At 37.3% G+C, this 17,658-nt stretch overlaps 1 long non-coding RNA gene and 1 pseudogene across 2 annotated transcripts in view; both read left to right on the top strand.

Annotated features, from left to right (window-relative positions):
- Positions 1-681: 681 nt before the first annotated feature.
- Positions 682-1,601, top strand: LOC139359971 (N-alpha-acetyltransferase 40 pseudogene; annotated as a pseudogene).
- A 125-nt stretch (positions 1,602-1,726) lies between these two features.
- The window catches only part of LOC105465530 (uncharacterized), a 223,009-nt gene continuing 207,077 nt past the window's right edge, over positions 1,727-17,658 (top strand). For both annotated transcript variants that reach the window (XR_011616784.1, XR_011616783.1), the window contains exons 1-2: positions 1,727-1,856; positions 7,427-7,499. This is a non-coding gene — a long non-coding RNA (uncharacterized lncRNA). The remainder of the gene's footprint in view (positions 1,857-7,426; positions 7,500-17,658) is intronic.

Genomic DNA, 17,658 nt, shown 5'->3' with positions numbered 1-17,658 from the left:
AAACTTATTATTGTTCAGCAATGTAAGCAGCAGAGGTAATACCCCGTTTTTAAACTTCCAATTGGAGCTCTATTTTCTAGACAGTGAATAGAAGACTATTTTATAAATAGCATTTCACCTCATTGTTTGTATCATTTCTTCTATTAAACTAGGTTCTGTGTACATATGAAAGCTGGGTGAAAGATTTGGCAAGAGATTGGTATGAACCAGCTGAAAAATGATGTACTCCCCTGCTGAGAGTCTAGTCTAATTTCCTTCACTTTTCCTGGAACTTGAGAGAAAAATGACAATTGATGTTCTTTGGGAATTGGTTTAAAGATGATGAAGGACATTTCGGTGACAATGAGTGTTGTCCAAATAAAAGGCAGGGACAGACCTAGAGGCATACAAAATACTGTGTTTGTTAGGGCAATGAAGGGTCTAAACAAGAAGAAAAATAAAACTTGTTATTATTATACATTTTATACAATTTTCATTCTTATAAATTTATAAAAATAGTGTATTGGCGTTCATCCACGCACATCGATAATTTGGTAGAGATAATCCTGACCCAATTAAGTATTAACATCTTGTACTGTCGTTTTGGGGGATAATTTCACAGAACACATAAATTAGTTTTCTATATGTGTGTTTAGAGATTGCTTAGCAAAATATAATGGTATTTTAAAAACATACATGCAGCCCGCCGCTCGGCCGCCGCCGCCGTTGCCGCCCCCCTGCCGGCCAGCGTGGGAAGGAGTTGAGGGTCGCCGCCTCCGCCGCTCTGGGGAGAAAGTCAAGCCAAGCCAAGGAGAAGCAGCAGAAGCGACTGGAGGAGCGAGCAGCCATGGATGCTGTGGATGCTGCCAACAGGCTCGGAGACCCTCTGGAGGCTTTCCCAGCGTTCAAGAAACACGACAGAAACGGGTTGAATGTCTCCATTGAATGTAAGCGAGTGTCTGGACCGGAGCCAGCCACCTTGGATTGGGCCTTCGACCTGACCAAAACGAATATGCAAACCATCTGTGAAGTGCAGTTGGAAAGCAAGGTGCGGCGGAAAGGCCTGGGGAAGTTCCTCATGCAGACCCTGCAGCTCATGGCCAACAGCACACAGATGAAGGAGGTTATGCTAACAGTATTCAAATACCATCATGGCGCCTACCAGTTCTTCAGAGAAGCGCTGCCGTTTGAAATTGATGACTCTTCCCCCAGGATATCCGGTTGCTATGGGGAGGATTGCTCCTAGGAGATCCTGAGCCGGAGGACCAAGTTTGGGGACAGCCAGCACTCCCACGCGGGTAGGCACTGCGGTGGCTGCTGCCACTGAACTCTCAGAGCCACTTTCAAGTCACAGTGTTCTCTCCTAAGGCTTTTCCTCTTTCCTGGTCTCACCCTTTGTCAGGTGTCCTCAGAGCTGTGGCCTCCCCAGCCCTGCACGTGCCAGGTGCACCCTGAGAGCACAGAACCCTGGGGAGAAGTGGTATGAGCTTCTCCTCCTCTCCTAGGAGACCAGAGTGCTAGGAGGGAAAGAAAGAGGGAGGGAAGAATGGGTGGGGCCTGGCAGTGAAGCTCATCCTCCACAGTGGCTGCCTCCTCACTTGGCTCCTGGGGCCTGCAGTGGAGGTTCTCCCACGTCTGCAGCTCCTAGAGTCCTGGCAACCTCCCCTCCCCTGACACATACACTTGGACAAATGGAATGTTTATGCCCACCTTTATGAAAGTTCTGGAGTCCTGGGTCTGGGGTTCGCTGATCCCCAAAGAGGAACACACTGGGTGTAAGATCTGGGCAAAGAAGGGGGCTTCAGAGAGACTCACACTTTCGCAGATGGAATGCTCTTATGGAGACTGTGGGAAGGTCTTTTGTGCCAAGATGCAGGGTAGTGAAGAAAGCTCTTTCAAGCTGTTTTTATGGATTCGTGGAGTGGGCTCATGTTGAGACCAGCTGACTCTGGGAGGAAGACTGCCTCTCTCCATCACTGTCAGTGAGAGAAAGGCTGAAAGGCCCCGGAATGAGGTGTTCTGTGGAACCCACCATGGGGATGATTGCTTCTCTAGGCTCCTGGGATGTTGTTGCATTCTAAGCTTAACTTCCTGGTCTCATGGCCGTGACTTGAGCTTTTGATTCATAGAAGAAAGCCAGAGGTTCTGCTCGTTCTTGTCTGCCCGCCCTCACCATTCTTTCTCCTCTGCCTCTCACCTCTACCCCAAATACCTCTGCTCTTAGTCTCAAGGGGAGAATAACATCAGGGAGCCCTTCATCTTCCCCAGAAGGACTTCTCGTTTCTTATATAGTTAACTGCCATTTCTTCTCATCTCTTGGTGCTGATAGCTCTCTAAGGGTAGGGCACCCCTCCCCGCAGCCACCCTACCTCTTCAGAGAGCTCCCAGCCAGCAGCAGGCCCCTCTGCCTGCACTCCTCAGCTTTGCCCCTCACTGCCTCAGTGAGGCACTAGTGCCACTGCCATGGCCCAGCTGGGCCATAGCTCAGGCTGCAGCAGGAATGCCTCTCAGTGGCCAAAACAGCTGCTTTTCTCTCTGGTGTCACCCTGTGGTAACAGGCTGGAGCAGGGGAAGGAGAAAGCCTTCCTCTTCTCTTATAGGATAGAAAGGCAGGCTCAGAACTAATGCTCATCCTGATCTCTAGGCCTTGTTCCTCTTCCAGGGAAAGAAAAACCAAATCCTTATCAAGGAAAAAGCACCAAACAGCTCCCTGTGGATCTCCCTGAGCTCTGCATTGGGGAGTATCGTGAAGGTTCCAGCCTTCGTGAAGTAGCTCTCACAGAGGTCTATCGGTCCCTCTGACCTCAGCATCTGCTCACATCCCACCCTCTGCCCAACTCTGGCAGTCTGTCCTGGCAGATCTCCCCAGAGTGGTCCTTGCTTCTCACCTGGATTCCTACTTGTGCAGGAGCCTGTGTACACAGGGCCTCCCTCACCCAGCCTGGCCCCTCTGTTGAGCACTCTGCACTGCTCTTGATGGGCAGCAGTGGGACTGGGTACTCCTTAGAGAGGGCCTTGCGGCTTTACACTGGAATAAGTCTGCCTCTGCGTCACCCTGCTGGCTCCTGGTGGGTTTCATCCCAGGGAGAGATGACATTGCTGGAGGGGTTTGGTCGGGACTAGGGTGGGAGAGGCACTGTCTGAGACTTGTAATCACTCTCGTTGGTGTTGAGCCCATTCATTTCCAAAACATCTGTCTTTCTCCACTTCCCACAGGTCTTGATTTTGAGAAACATAGCAGGCATGGCTGGGCGCGGTGGCTTACACCTGTAATCCCAGCACGTTGGGAGGCTGAGGCAGGCGGGGTCACCTGAGGTCGGGAGTTCAAGACCAGCCTGGTCAACATGGTGAAACCCCCATCTCTACTAAAAATACAAAAACTAGCCGGGCGTGGTTGTGGCCTGTAATCCCAGCTACTTGGGAGGCTGAGGCAGGAGACTCGCTTGAACCCGGGTGGCAGAAGTTGCGGTGAGCTAAGATCACGCCATTGCACTGCAGCCTAGGTGACAGAGCGAGACTCCATCTCAAAAAAAAAAAAAACAAACAACAGCAACAACAACAACAAAAAACAAAGAAACATAGCAGGCCTCTTGTACCAGGCTTTTTGTTTTTTTATTTGTTTAGAGCATGTTAAGATTTAAAAAAAAAAAAATGTTAGTTATATCCACCCTATTTCAGGTTATTTTTGTTGGTGTCAAGTATATATAGGACATGTGAATGGTTCTTTTTAATCCTTTTTTTTAAAGAGGAAATTCGGAAGATAAACTCCTTCTTGATATATATATATATATATATATATATATTTTTTTTTTTTTTCTTTAGCAGTTATCACTGGAATCAAAGGGAAAAAGTGATCTCTTTTTGCATTGGTTGTATTCGTATGTCACAAATCAAAGACACTTTGTTCAAAAAATATATATATATATATTTTATATATATATATGCAAAACTTGAACAGTGAAAGTGAATTGCTGATATTTAAAAACCAAAAGTAAAAATAGGAATTCTGCAAAGGGTATTATTTGAAAATGAGGAAGATTTTAAAAAGTTTTATAATATTTAAATTATTATGACTAATAAAAGGAATAAAACTTTATAGAAAAATAAGAAAATAATGAATCTTTAGTTAAAAACTCTTGTATTTTCTTGTTTGATGGTGCTATAATTATTTAAAACAGCACTTCATGATAAAATTTCGGAATAGACTCCATCTTGGAAAAAAATATTATATTAAAAATTTAGGAATAGAGACCATGGAAAGGGGACATCAAAGAGAACATGTTTAATAATTTATAATTATTAAACATATAAACTTAAACATAGAAAAGAGAAGCTGATCATTTAAATGAATTTAAACATTTGTAATAAGAATATGTTACCAAATATGTATACAAATATTACTCTATTCTGTTTTTAACAATTAGTATGCTCAGCCAACAGATACATGAAAAAATGCTCATCATCACTCACCATCAGAGAAATGTAAATCAGAACTACAATGAGATACCATCTCACACCAGTTAGAATGGCAATCATTAAAAATATCAGGAAACAACAGGTACTGGAGACGATGTGGAGAAATAGGAACACTTTTACACTGTTGGTGGGACTGTAAACTAGTTCAACCATTGTGGAAAATAGTGTGGCAATTCCTCAAGGATCTAGAACTAGAAATACCATTTTACCCAGCCATCCCATTACTGGGTATATACCCAAAGGATTATAAATCATGCTGCTATAAAGACACATGCACACGTATGTTCATTGCGGCAGTATTCACAATAGCAAAGACTTAGAATCAACCCAAATGTCCATCAGTGACAGACTGGATTAAGAAAATGTGGCACATATACACCATGTACTATGCAGCCATAAAAAAGGATGAGTTCGTGTCCTTTGTAGGGACATGAATGCAGCTGGAAACCATCATTCTCAGCAAACTATCACAAGAACAGAAAACCAAACACCGCATGTTCTCACTCATAGGTGGGAATTGAACAATGAGATCACTTGGACACAGGAGGGGAACATCACACACTGGGGCCTATCATGGGGAGGGGGGAGGGGGGAGGGATGGCATTAGGAGATATACCTAATGTAAATGACGAGTTAATGGGTGCAGCACAACAACATGGCACATGTATACATATGTAACAAACCTGCACATTGTGCACGTGTACCCTAGAACTTATAGTATAATAATAATATATACATATAAAAGAAATACCCTTCAAGTTAAAATATGTTTTTAACATAAATTTTCATATGTTTGATGCATTCTACTTTATAAACTATATGCTTATATCTGTTTTCTTCTTCAAAGTTTGTTATTTTCTCCATTGGCTTGTAATAAATTTTTATTAATATTAACATTTGAAAAAATAACCATTAGTATGCTTAATGTTCTCTGTTCAATATTCTTAACTAGAAAATTACTATAGCACTTTCATATATAAAACAGCCATCTTTAAATACACATTTGATCCAATACCACCATGATGATTTTTGCCAAAGACAATTTTTTTCATGATGACCAAATAAACTCTGGTTGCAGCCAAAGCATTTTCATTTGCTTTGCCTTGTAACCGAAGTACTTTCATTTTGCTTTGCCCTATGCGGATGTCAATAATATTCTTTTATGTAAATGCTTTCTGTCAAATGGCAATTTTGTTTTTCTTTTGTGAAAACTGCTTTGAAACAAAAATGAAATAGATTTTGCTTCTTTAAAACATGTGAGAAAATTGCTTCTTCACTTCTCCCATTTAGTATTCCCCATTAGTTTTTTTTAATTTTTCTTTTCTGTTTTTTTTTTGGGGGGGGGTGTGGTGGTGGAGTCTTAACTATGTTTGTGCACAAGGTCTTTTTAAGACATAATTATAAAACCAGCTGTCTCCCATGTCTGTCCATCAGTGGGTTACTGTGCGTTTTAATCATGTATGCTCATGGAGCATCAGCCATTTTTATTCAATTAGCTGTTAGTTACGTGCTTTTGCAAACTATAAAAACACTCTAACCTTTGTTAACAATAACTAAAAATTAGCTAACACTAAAAACTAGCACTAAGCTAATAGGAAACTTCATGAAATAGCAACATCCTTCTTTCATACATCTATACTTAGAAAAAAACAGTAATGTTTTTCATCTGTAATATTAGTAAATAAAACAGAACTATTATATAGACTTGCTTTAATAAACTAAAAAATACAAAAAAAACAAAGTGTTTTAAACCCTAAAGGAGAAAGAGAAGAACCATATATATTCGCATTTTTAATATTACCCAATTCCTCTACCAAATATCAAATGGTTGCTTTGGATCTGTCACTTTATTTTGATAACTCTTCTGAAAGTTTAGTTATAAACTTAAGAGTGATATAAAAGAACACTGGGGCTGTGATCAACTCCTCTCCAGCGAAGTATATATAATACATAATCAATTACACAAAGTATAAATAGTACATAATCAATTACACATTTTCATGAATGGTGATCATTGAAAGAATGTGTTGCAAAGAATTATTCATTGTAACCAAATTAAGAAAATCTATTACCATTAACAATGTTAGGAATTTAGCTTATTAAAGAGTAAACTAAACTACTTCTAATAATACTCATATTAAAAATTTTTAGAAAATCTATAAAATTGTATTTGTACTAATCTTGAGTTGTATGGTAAATACTTTTTATTTAAAACTGATTTTATTTATTTTAGGGAAATCAAATCCTTTTCACTTATAATCCAAATTCTTTTTCTTCATTTTTGAGGGGTAGACAAGAGTGTTGCTCTGTCACTCAGGCTGAAGTGCGGTGGCACAATCATAGCTCACTGCAACCTCAACAATGTGGGCTCAAGCAATCCTCCCACCTCAGCATCCAGAGTAGTTGGAACTACTTGCTTGTGTGCTGCCATGCTAGCTAATTTTTTAAATTTTTTGTAGAGATGAAGTCTTTCTATGTTGCCCAGCTGGACTCAAGCAATGCTTCTCCCTTGGTCTCCCAAAATGCTGATATTACAGGTGTGAGGACAGTCATCCATCCTATTGCCTTTATATAAACACAATGACCCCTTATCTTAACCATTGGCAATCACTAACTTGTTCACTTCTGTAAATTTGCCATTTCAACATTGTTATATAAATGAAATCTTACAATGTGAGATACCTTCTGGGAGGATTTTTTTTCTCTTAGCATAATTATCTGCAGAGATATACAGGCTGTTGCGCGAAAATAAGTTTTCATTTTTCTGGGATAAATGCCCAAGTATGCAATTGCTGGGTCACATGATAATTGCATGCTTAACTTTTAAGTAACTGACAAACTTTTTCACGGTGACTGTACCCTCTTACTTTAGAATGTTCTCTAAATATTCTTGACACTATTGCTGTGTTGGATAAATGGTTTGCAAACATTTTATCCTTCTCTGTGACTTGTCTATTTGTCCTTCTTACAGGGTCTTTTGTGGAGCAAAGGATTTAATACTGACAAAGTCCAACTTACCAGTTTTTTCCTTTTATGCATCAAGTGTAAGTACTCAATCTAATCCTAGATCTTAACAAATTTTCACTACTTCTCTCTTTCTATTACATTTTAGTCCATTTGTGTTGATTTTGTGTGAAGTTTGAAATTTCCATGTAGACTTTTTTTCCCTAAAGAAGTCCAAATGTGCAAGCACCATTTGTTGGAGAGGTTATTCTTCCCTCATTGAATTGGTTTTACACTTTCATCAAAAATCAGTTGAGCAAAGGTCCACTTAAACAGAGATTATTTTTCAATGAAAACTACACCAAATGTGCTTCTACTACCTCCCCTCCCACCTCTACCATTTCCACTTCTGCCACTCCTGAGACAGCAAGACAAACTTCCCCTCTTTCTCCCCTTCCTTAGCCTACTCAACACAAAGGCGACAAAGAAAAAACCCTTGTGATGATCCATTTCCACTTAATGAATAGTAAAGATATCTTTTCTTCCTAGTGGTTTTCTTAATAACATTTTATTTTCTCTAGCTTACATTATTGTAAGAATACAGCATATAAAACTTATAATGAAAATGTGTTAATATACAATTTGTGTTATTGCTAAGGCTTCTGGTCAAAATTAGGCTATCAGTAGTTAAATTTTTGGAAAGTCAAAAGTTTTGTGAATTGTTGACCATACAATGTGGTGGGGGTTGCCACCACTAACCTCCTGCGCATGTTCATGGGCCAACTATACATTTTAGAATAATATTGTCTATATTAACAAAACATTTGGCTAATATTTTGATGGAAATTTTGTAAAACACATATATTTGTGGAGAATAGACAACATCATTTAATTTCTAATCCTTGAAAATAGTATGTGTCTTTATTTATTTAGATTTTCTCTGATTTGTTTCATCAATGTTTTCTAGTTTTAACATACAAGTCCTATACATTTTTTTTAGACTTACATTCTTTTTTTTTACTTTGAAGGTTGGTAAATGGCATTGTACCTTTAATTTTGGTGTTGCCATGTTTATTGCTAATATACAGATACATAACCGATTTTATATGTTGATCTTGCCTCCTCTAATATTGTTGATCTCAGTTATTAGTTCCCAAAACTTTGCTCTTAGATTTCTTAGAAACTTTTGCATAGACAATTATATCATCTGTAAATAGAGACAATATTTTTTGGAGTCATATACCTTTTATTTTCTTTTCTTGCCTTATTAGAAAAACTTTCAGTAGTATATCAAATAAAATTAGTGACAGTGGATGTCCTTGCTATATTTTTATTCTTGGGGGAAAATCATCATGTTTTTCCTCCTTAAATCTTGATGGTACTCTTCAGTAGACTATATGAGCCAGGAGTTATATTTTTTTAAGGTTTGAAATTGTGAATAATTTTTCTTTAATAGTTACAGATGTATTCAAATTATTTATTTCATATTGGATGAGTTTGACTCTGAAATTTTAAGGAATTAATCCACTTTGTCAATGTCCAATTTATATGTATAGAATGGTTTATAGTACTGCCCTATTTTTCTTTATTTCTGTAGAGAATATAGCGATATGCTATTTTCCAATATTGGGTAATTATTAGAGATCATCTTGGTTCTTTACATGAAAAGTTATTTTCTATTAAAATCTGGATATGTGGAGTATTGTGTAGTTTGACTCTAAGTCTTATTTAAATCTCTATTTTATTTGGCTTTCTCTGACATCATGCTTATAAGAGAAGGAAGATACTGCCTCATTACATCCAGAATGGGATAGAAATGCAGAATCCCTTACTGGCTTTGGTTAACACCAGAGATGGGAAGGGCCATCCCATTAGTACTGACTGGTAGGAGATGGAATTCTTGGCTCACCATTGGACTACTTCTGATACCAGCAGTTGTGGGGAAAAGAAAGAAAGACAGCCTCTTACTGTGTCTATATAGAAAGAAGTAGACATAAGAGACTCCATTTTGTTCTGTATTTGAGATGCTGTTAATCTGTGACCCTACTTTGCAACCTTGTCCTTGCAAGAGACATGTGCTGTGGTGACTCAAGGCTTAATGGATTTTGGGCTGTGCAGGTTGTGTCTTTGTTAAACAAGTGCCTGAACACAGCTTGCTGGTTAAAAATCCTGCCTGTCCCTGGGCAATGGAACATCTCGGTGTAAAACCCGATTGTATGCTCTGTTTACTGAGATAGGAGAAAACCGCCTTAAGGCATAAGGTGGGACTTGCTGGCTGGAGTTGCTGGCGCAATGCTGCTAAGAGGTTTGTGGAGATGTTTCCATATGCATATCAAGGCACAGCATTTTCCTTTGAACTTATTCATGTCACAGAGATCTTTATCCATATGTCTTACTGCTAATTTTCTCCCTAAAATGATCCTATTGTCCTGCCACTCCCTTATCTTTAAGATGGTAAAGATAATTATCAATAAATACTAAGGGAACTCAGAGACCGGTGCCGCGTGGGTCCTCTGTAAGCTGAGCGCGGGTCCCCTGGGCCCACTTTTTCTTTCTCTATACTTTGTCTTTGTGTCTCATTTCTTTTCTCAAGTCTCTCGTTCCACCTAACGAGAAACGCCCAGAGATGTGGAGGGGTAGGCCACCCCTTCAAGCAGTGGCTGTGAGGGTTTGGAATGCTCTGTTGCTGTTCTCTACATGGCCATAATTGATGACACTGGCAGTGTAGCCTCATTACTACTGGGAAATGGTGAATGTTCTGACTCTTCACTGACTACTAAAGGATGTCACATATATAAATCTAAAACAATCATGTAACATGATCAATGATTTATCATATAGAATACATTAAGATGAAAACACAGTTTTCTAAACAAAATCTTAATGGAGGATTCAAATGCACACCACACAAAAATTACTGAATTGCAAGATAAACTTAAGAAAATTTAGAATGAAGAGGAAAAGGATAAAAATTAAATAACTTAAAAACTGACAGATTACCTTAAAGCAAGATGGTAGGACTCTGGTTCATTACCATATGGACACATTGATTCAATAACAATACACAGATCAATTCCCTTTGTGAATAAATCTAGAAACCAGTTAAGTCTCTGGCATCATTTAGCACATAAATAGCCACATCAAATTCAAATGAAAAAATTAGAAATACTCTCTTATCACAATCCTTACCCCTGGCATAGTACTATATAATCAGGAGGAAGCCTTCACCTCTGAGCTTCCATCTGAGAAGGGAAAGAGTTGAACCATATACCCACTATCCTAGCTTTCCCTGGTGCTTCCTGAGAGACTAGCTCCTACATCACTTGCCTTGGGCCTCTGACAGGATCAAGCTCATGTTAGATCCTTGGTGGCTACGGAGAACAAAAACAGCAGTTTGAACTACTGTGGGCCATCCACTAAGCCTCCTCCCCCCTGGCCCAGTGTAGAGCAAGAGAAAGAGAGAGAAAAGAAATAATAATCAATTCCCAATTTCTCCATGGGGAGAAAAAGAATTTGGTGTAGAATTGAACTCTACAACTTTTCTAGATGATGCCTGAGGCAAATGGCTTCTGTCTTACCTATCTTGAAGTGCACTATAGATGCTTGGGGGCCACTAAGAATAAAACTGGTGGTTATGACTAGTGCAAAGGTCTACAGAAGCTCTGGCTGATTCATATATGTACAAATGGTTTTTATTGGAAAAAATTGTATTAATCACAGGTCCTGAGGATCAAGAAGAGGGACAGGAGCTAGGGTTAGGCAGGAGATGTAGGACCTTGCTCCCTAGAGAAAGTTTTCTGATGCCTCAGACTTTTGCCCCATGAGTCTTTACTCACAAAGTCTGCAAGGTAGAATAGATTGATCTAGCTTGTGTCGACCACCTGAGCACCTTCTCCTTTGCTAGTGGCTGGGATGGGCACATGGAATGGAAATCAGTTAATTAAAAACCTCACTACAAATACGTGGGTGTGTGGGTGGGTGGTTAGTGGCATTCTACAAGGAAAATAGTGCAAGGAGACATAAATTATGTATACATCTCAGACCTGGACTCTTTACAGGAGTAAGAGAGAAGGGTTAAGAAATAGCAGATAGTGTAAATCCACTACCACAATAATGAATGAATGGATTTCCTGCTGGAACCTGAACATATCTGCTTTAAAGATTACTTGAAGGCACATGAAGAGTCTTATGTTGGTAACTTTCTATCTAGGATTCATTCTAAGTGGCTTTTACTCTATCTTGAATCAAATCAAATAGATGACCCTAAATAGAAGTATACTCCAGAGAAATTTGAGAGATCCAAATATATTTTTTTAATTCAAACTAGTGACTTTTGAAAGTATGTCTCTGACAGTACCATCAGCCATTGCACAGAAGTTTACACTATATGAAGATAATTGATTGCCTAGTTAAATAGTTGTTGGTTTAGTTTCATCTGTTTTATTAGTGATGGGATCCCTTTTATTTGAATCATTTTGATATTTACAGTGCTTTAAGGAATATTGTGACTACTGATATTGCCACAGATATTACAGAAATTCCAAGATAAAGCTCTGAAATAAACATTTTACATAAACCAGAATTTCCCAACCTTGGCGTTATTGAAATTTTGGGATGGGTGATTCTTTGCTTGGTGTATGGGGCCCGTGCTGTGCGCTGTAGGATATTTACTAGAATCTCTGGCCTCTACTCATTAGATTCCAGTAGCACCTTTAGAGTTGTGACAATCAAAGATGTCTTAAGACATTGTCAAATATCTCCTGAAGAGCAAAAAACTCAGAGCTGAGAACCACTGTTGTAAATAGAGGAGGGGATTCTGGACAATAAAATTAGTAGAACACTTTAAATACACACTGCAAAATATTGGTATGTGATGAACTTAAAAAAACAAAGTACTACCAATGTAAGAGGGGCTAATCTCCTGTTATGGGGGAATTTAGCATGCATATTCTTTGATTAGAAAACCGCCCTAGGAAGTGATTCTCAACTGTGGATGCACAATTCGAATAATCTGTGGGACTTTTAAAACAATATTGGTGCTAGGCCACAATCTAGATAAATTATATCAGACATTTTGATGGTGGACCTAGACATTTTTATTATTGAAAAGTTCCCCTAAAGAATTTTAATTTAGAGTCATTTAATATGCACTATATTATAATAATCTAAAGTAATTATCCTTGAAAATCCACCAGAAGCAAGCTCAGAAATGTATGCAAGACTATGCCACACCTGGATTCCTGCTTGAGTATTCACGTGGCCACACGAATTGTATCCTATTCAGAAGCTTCAGGACAAAGTGCCTCAGGGCACTGCTCCAGGGGTTTACAGCACCAGAAATCCATATCTCAATTGGTTGATCATTAAAACAAACTGAATAAAGGAAATTTACAGGTTAAAGTGTTCTCTGATGAACTAGTAATTAAAATATTGGCAAAATTCTCTATATCAATATTGGACATACCTATATATGGATGAAGACATTGCAACAGTTTATTAGAAAGCTGGATAATATATAGTTAGCATTATACCAGAAATCCTTGGGTGAATTTCAGCTAATTGCTGGTCTACAGTGCTACAACATAGTCCTGGATTTACCAGGAGAACTGATTTATTGTCCATCTGCTTCTGGCCTGTAGGTCAATCTTCACCATATGCTTTGAATCAATTTTGATTATAGGTGGACTTAAAATAATCAAGCAAATATATAAACTTTAGACCAGTATACAAAGTACTGAAAATCAGTAAAAAATGTTGAGATTGTGGCTGTACTGAGTCAGAATTTTCTACCTAATTCTTGTTCTGGTGATTTATTTATTGGGGGCTATTCACAAGAGCCTGGGAATAAGAAAGCAGAACAGGACAGGAGGAAAGAAATAAAGAAAAGTGTGGTCTCAGCTGGAGACTAGCTTTAGTCTTCTCCTATAAGGGACATTTTAGAGCTCAAATTGTAGGGCAGAGTTAGCCCCACTTGAGGCAAATAAAACTACTTTCAGACTCCCAGGCAATTAGTCATTAATTAATTTGTGGGAGAGGGAAAAGCCTCCTGAAATTATATTTGGCTGAGTGAAATTCTCTGGATAGAAGTTATCTGATTTATTAGCCAACATGTGCAGCAGCTACGGGAACACTGCACCTGTTGGTAAGGAGGAGCGGGGCCCATCACCAATAGCATCCACTAGAGGGTATAACATAATCATTTCATATTTTCACATGCAGTATACTATTTTAATCCTCAGTAAATCAGGGAATGTGAACTAGCCATATAACATTAGGATGTCTGCATTTTTCTACACCTTAGCCATCTGTAATCAAAGCTTCTCTGTCACTTTCAAGGAGATAATTTAGACATAACCAATCAATACTGGTGGTATAGAGTTCACTAAGATAAGACAAGGGCACCTACTTCCAGAATGAAATGTGAGATTTTAAGCCAGGCATGGTGGCTCTTGCCTGTAATCTCAGCACTTTGGAGGCTGAGGCAAGAGGACGCTTGAGCCCAGGAGGTAGAGGCTGCAGTAAGGTGTGATCACTCCACTACACTCTAACCTGGGTGAGAGAATGGGACCCTGTCTCACAAACAAAAACGAAAATAGAAAAGAAAAGAAAAACTTCTATGTGCTCAACTCCCTTCCCAAACTTTTTAAATTGAGAAACAAAAATCCAAAAATTAAGAAATATTTCATAGAGTTTATGCATTCATTTGTTCAATAAGTCTTTATTTGAGTGATCTGTATATAATTGACAATGCTCTATAATTTGGGGTACAAAAGAGCAGGAAACAGACAATTTTGGAGACAGTTATCATGGAACTTTTGTTCTAGTTGAGGAAGTAAATAAATAAATAAATAAATGCCAATTTAGTTGTTAACAGGTGTTGTAGAGAAAAATAAAGCAGAGTAGAAAGATGGATGCTGGTGGAGATGGGAGTGAATAGATGCTATTTTAGATCAGATGGTTAAGAAAGTCTTCTCTGGTAAGTTGGCAACTAAGCAGACAGCTGAATTATGTGAGGGAGCAAACACTGTAGATACAGAATTTCCTAAAAGTGTTCTGTTAAAAACATACAACATGAAATACCTCCATAAATCTGATGAGTTTGCATCAATGAAAGTTAAGGTATAGATGACTTTTTAGTCAACGTGATGTCATAGCATCAATAGTCGTCCATCCCTGCCAGTGACTAATGACACAATGTCCCTGAACTGTATTTAAAAAATGAGGTATCAACTCAGATTTGGTGTCTGATTTGAAAAGCAAAGATGTATATGAAACTATTGCAAGAAACTACCAACAGTACGCAGTAGGGAACTAACTTCTTCGAAGACTTACACATGCTTTAAAAAATCGTCATTTTGGCTATAAATTTTTATATGTAATGTTATTATAATTTAAAGCTTATAAAACTTAATTTCTTTATAAAAGAGAGGGGCATAAAATAGGCTATTGATACTAACAAGTTTTACTTAGACAGACATAATAGGTTTAACCTTAGGAAATAGGTAACAAAATGACATTTTATGATGATCAAAAGGATGAAGGATGAAGTCAAATAAACCTATTCACAGTATCCCATAAAATGAATAATTAGAGATTTTTATCAAATTGATAGCAGTGAACTAAATATTAATTTAATTTATTTACTAAGTAGGAAACAAAATTTTAATAATTTATAGCACTTTTCCACTTTATTGTCTTATTGACTGTTACAGCTCTTAGAGCATCCAGATAGAAAAAGATTTTGGAACCTATTAATATACAGTTTCAGTATGGATAGCCTTTGACTGCTTAGAGTAGCTTTAAAAAAAACTCAGATTATCTTTTAAATAAACTAGTTTTAATGTAAAAATTAGAGTGATTTTTGTTTCTGTATCATATTACACCTACTAAAATCAGACCTAAAAATGTACTGTGTACAATAGAATAAATTACACAGGGCAATATTGCAGGAATGCTAGAAACATTGATTGCTTATCAATGCACATAATTTGGTTTTATTTCAAGAATAGTATTAAAATAGTTTAATCTTTAATAGTAACCCAAGTCAAGTTCCTACTACAATTACTTTGTCAAAATTTGAGACTATTCTTACTATCATGTTTCTGAGTAAAATAGTATCCTTGGAAATAAATGGAAATGTTTAATTTATAGTAATACTATCCTTGTGAGTCAATTATTAGAGTATTATGAACAGATGATTTAATCAGAGAACTGAAGAAAGAATATTTGTCCTCGCGCTATATCACTGGCAATATCTTTCTTCACAGATCTAAAGAGATTCCTTGAATTTTGACCTATGAACCAGACATTGCATGCTATTAAGATAGCTATACTATATTTGGAAGATTCTAGATTGTGTGTGCTGCTGATGGTATGTGTGCATCATTTCACGTTTTACTTCAATTATACGTACGTTAAAATAGATTAAAGAAAGGAGGTTCTACCTAAATTATTTCGAGAATCTAAAATATTCCTCTAGGTTTTAGAAAACCTCATTGACCGAAAAATATTATAAGCCAATGATTCCAGAAAATACATTTCCATATTTAATATTAATTATGCCTGATATAGATGAACTTTTAAAATAACTGGAATGAATAACTTTAGGACATTGATAAGAAACAAGATTTCTTGTTCACATCTTCAACTCAAATATATGCATTTTCCAGTGAAGACCTTCTCTGAGTCAGAGTTAAAATCAATAAAATTTTACTCTGCTTATTAGAAGAAAGTTTGCCCAACAATGGAAATTATTTGACAATTCTAATATCAACTGAGTAATGCCAGAAATAAGCAGTTAAAACATGTGCTTATTTATATACCTGTACCTATAAATAGTCTTGAAAATAATTGACTCATTGATTGCTAATCTTTGATATGAATTTTCTTTTCTAAGATGCCCAATTTTCTTAAATTAACTAGAATCTATGATATTTATGTGATTGGAGAGCATATTAATATAAAATTTGCATACCAATTAATGAGATTCTTTTTGTTTTTTTGGTTTTTTGTTTTTGTTTTTGTTTTTTGGTTTTTAGAGACAGGCTCTTGCTCTGCCACTCAGGCAGGAGTGTAGTGATGTGATCCTAGACACAATCATATTATTCAGATTCAGTACAAATCTATTCAATATTTGAATGTCTAAGTACCCACACTGTGTCAGGTGATATTATATTTTATGGGGAGAAAATTCCAAGTTCACTTAAGCAAAGACATTCTTTAAGACTTCTTTATTAATAGTGGGAACAGGACCTCAGAAAAGTTTAGTTTAGCATCTAAACTGAGGGTCAAATATGACTAAGACTTGACCAGGAAATAGGAGGAGGAGAATAAGTATTTCTAGAAGATAGAGAATCATGTGTCTAACATTCTGATGCTTCCATATTCTTCAAGGCTTCTGAAGGAAGATATATAAAATTCAAAAAGTTTCAGAAACTTCAAGTAAACTTTATTAAACACTTGACTAAATAAAACTCGTGACTAATAAAAGTCATGTTCAAAAGCATGGCAAGGAGGTGTGCCAAGTACAAGTTGATCAATTTGCTCATACTTTCAAATAGTCTTCTTTTGTAAAAAGTTACATGTTAGCATGAAATTGGAGAAATCAATGTAAGCAAAACAGGAAAGGATAAGGTTTCAGGATGGAGTCTTTCTTGTATACTTTTTCCTCACTGACTAAAACGTGGCATAATTTTCCAGGTATTTTTTTACCCTGATATTCAAACTTTGATGCTATGATTGAAATAAATGAGCTTAAGAAATGTAGAGAAGAAGAATAAAAACTTTAAGAGCATAGAGATCCCATAGTTTTGTACATAGTTGTTCATTATCGTTATTATAACTAAAGACTAAAAGAAACTAAAGACCCAGGGGAGAATCCAGAAAAAATGTTAGCTACTCAATTATTGCTAAGGGTTTATCATCTTCTTTACACCCAAAGTGTACCTCATTGCTCCTTCCCAAATACTGCACCCTGATACTGACCTTCTAGTTCTTAATACTTTACAATGAGTAAGTAAGTGGAAAAAGGTGGCTCCTGTGAGCTATCCACCCCAGAGCTGCCCAAAGATGACCTTTAAGACAAGTACAGACTTTATTTTAACTAAGGATTTGGCTTGCAATTTAGATGTGCTGGGGCCTCACACTGGTGAACCAAATTGGTCCATATGTTAACCTCAAGGATATGTGTGATCTGTCCTCTTGCATAAGCCACAAACTAAGGCAGGCAAACGATTGTCATTTGTTACTTTCCCTAGAATA

Source organism: Macaca nemestrina, chromosome 19 (genome assembly GCF_043159975.1).
Source record: "Macaca nemestrina isolate mMacNem1 chromosome 19, mMacNem.hap1, whole genome shotgun sequence".
NCBI lineage: Eukaryota > Metazoa > Chordata > Mammalia > Primates > Cercopithecidae > Macaca > Macaca nemestrina.
This window is presented reverse-complemented; position numbering and strand designations above follow the sequence as displayed.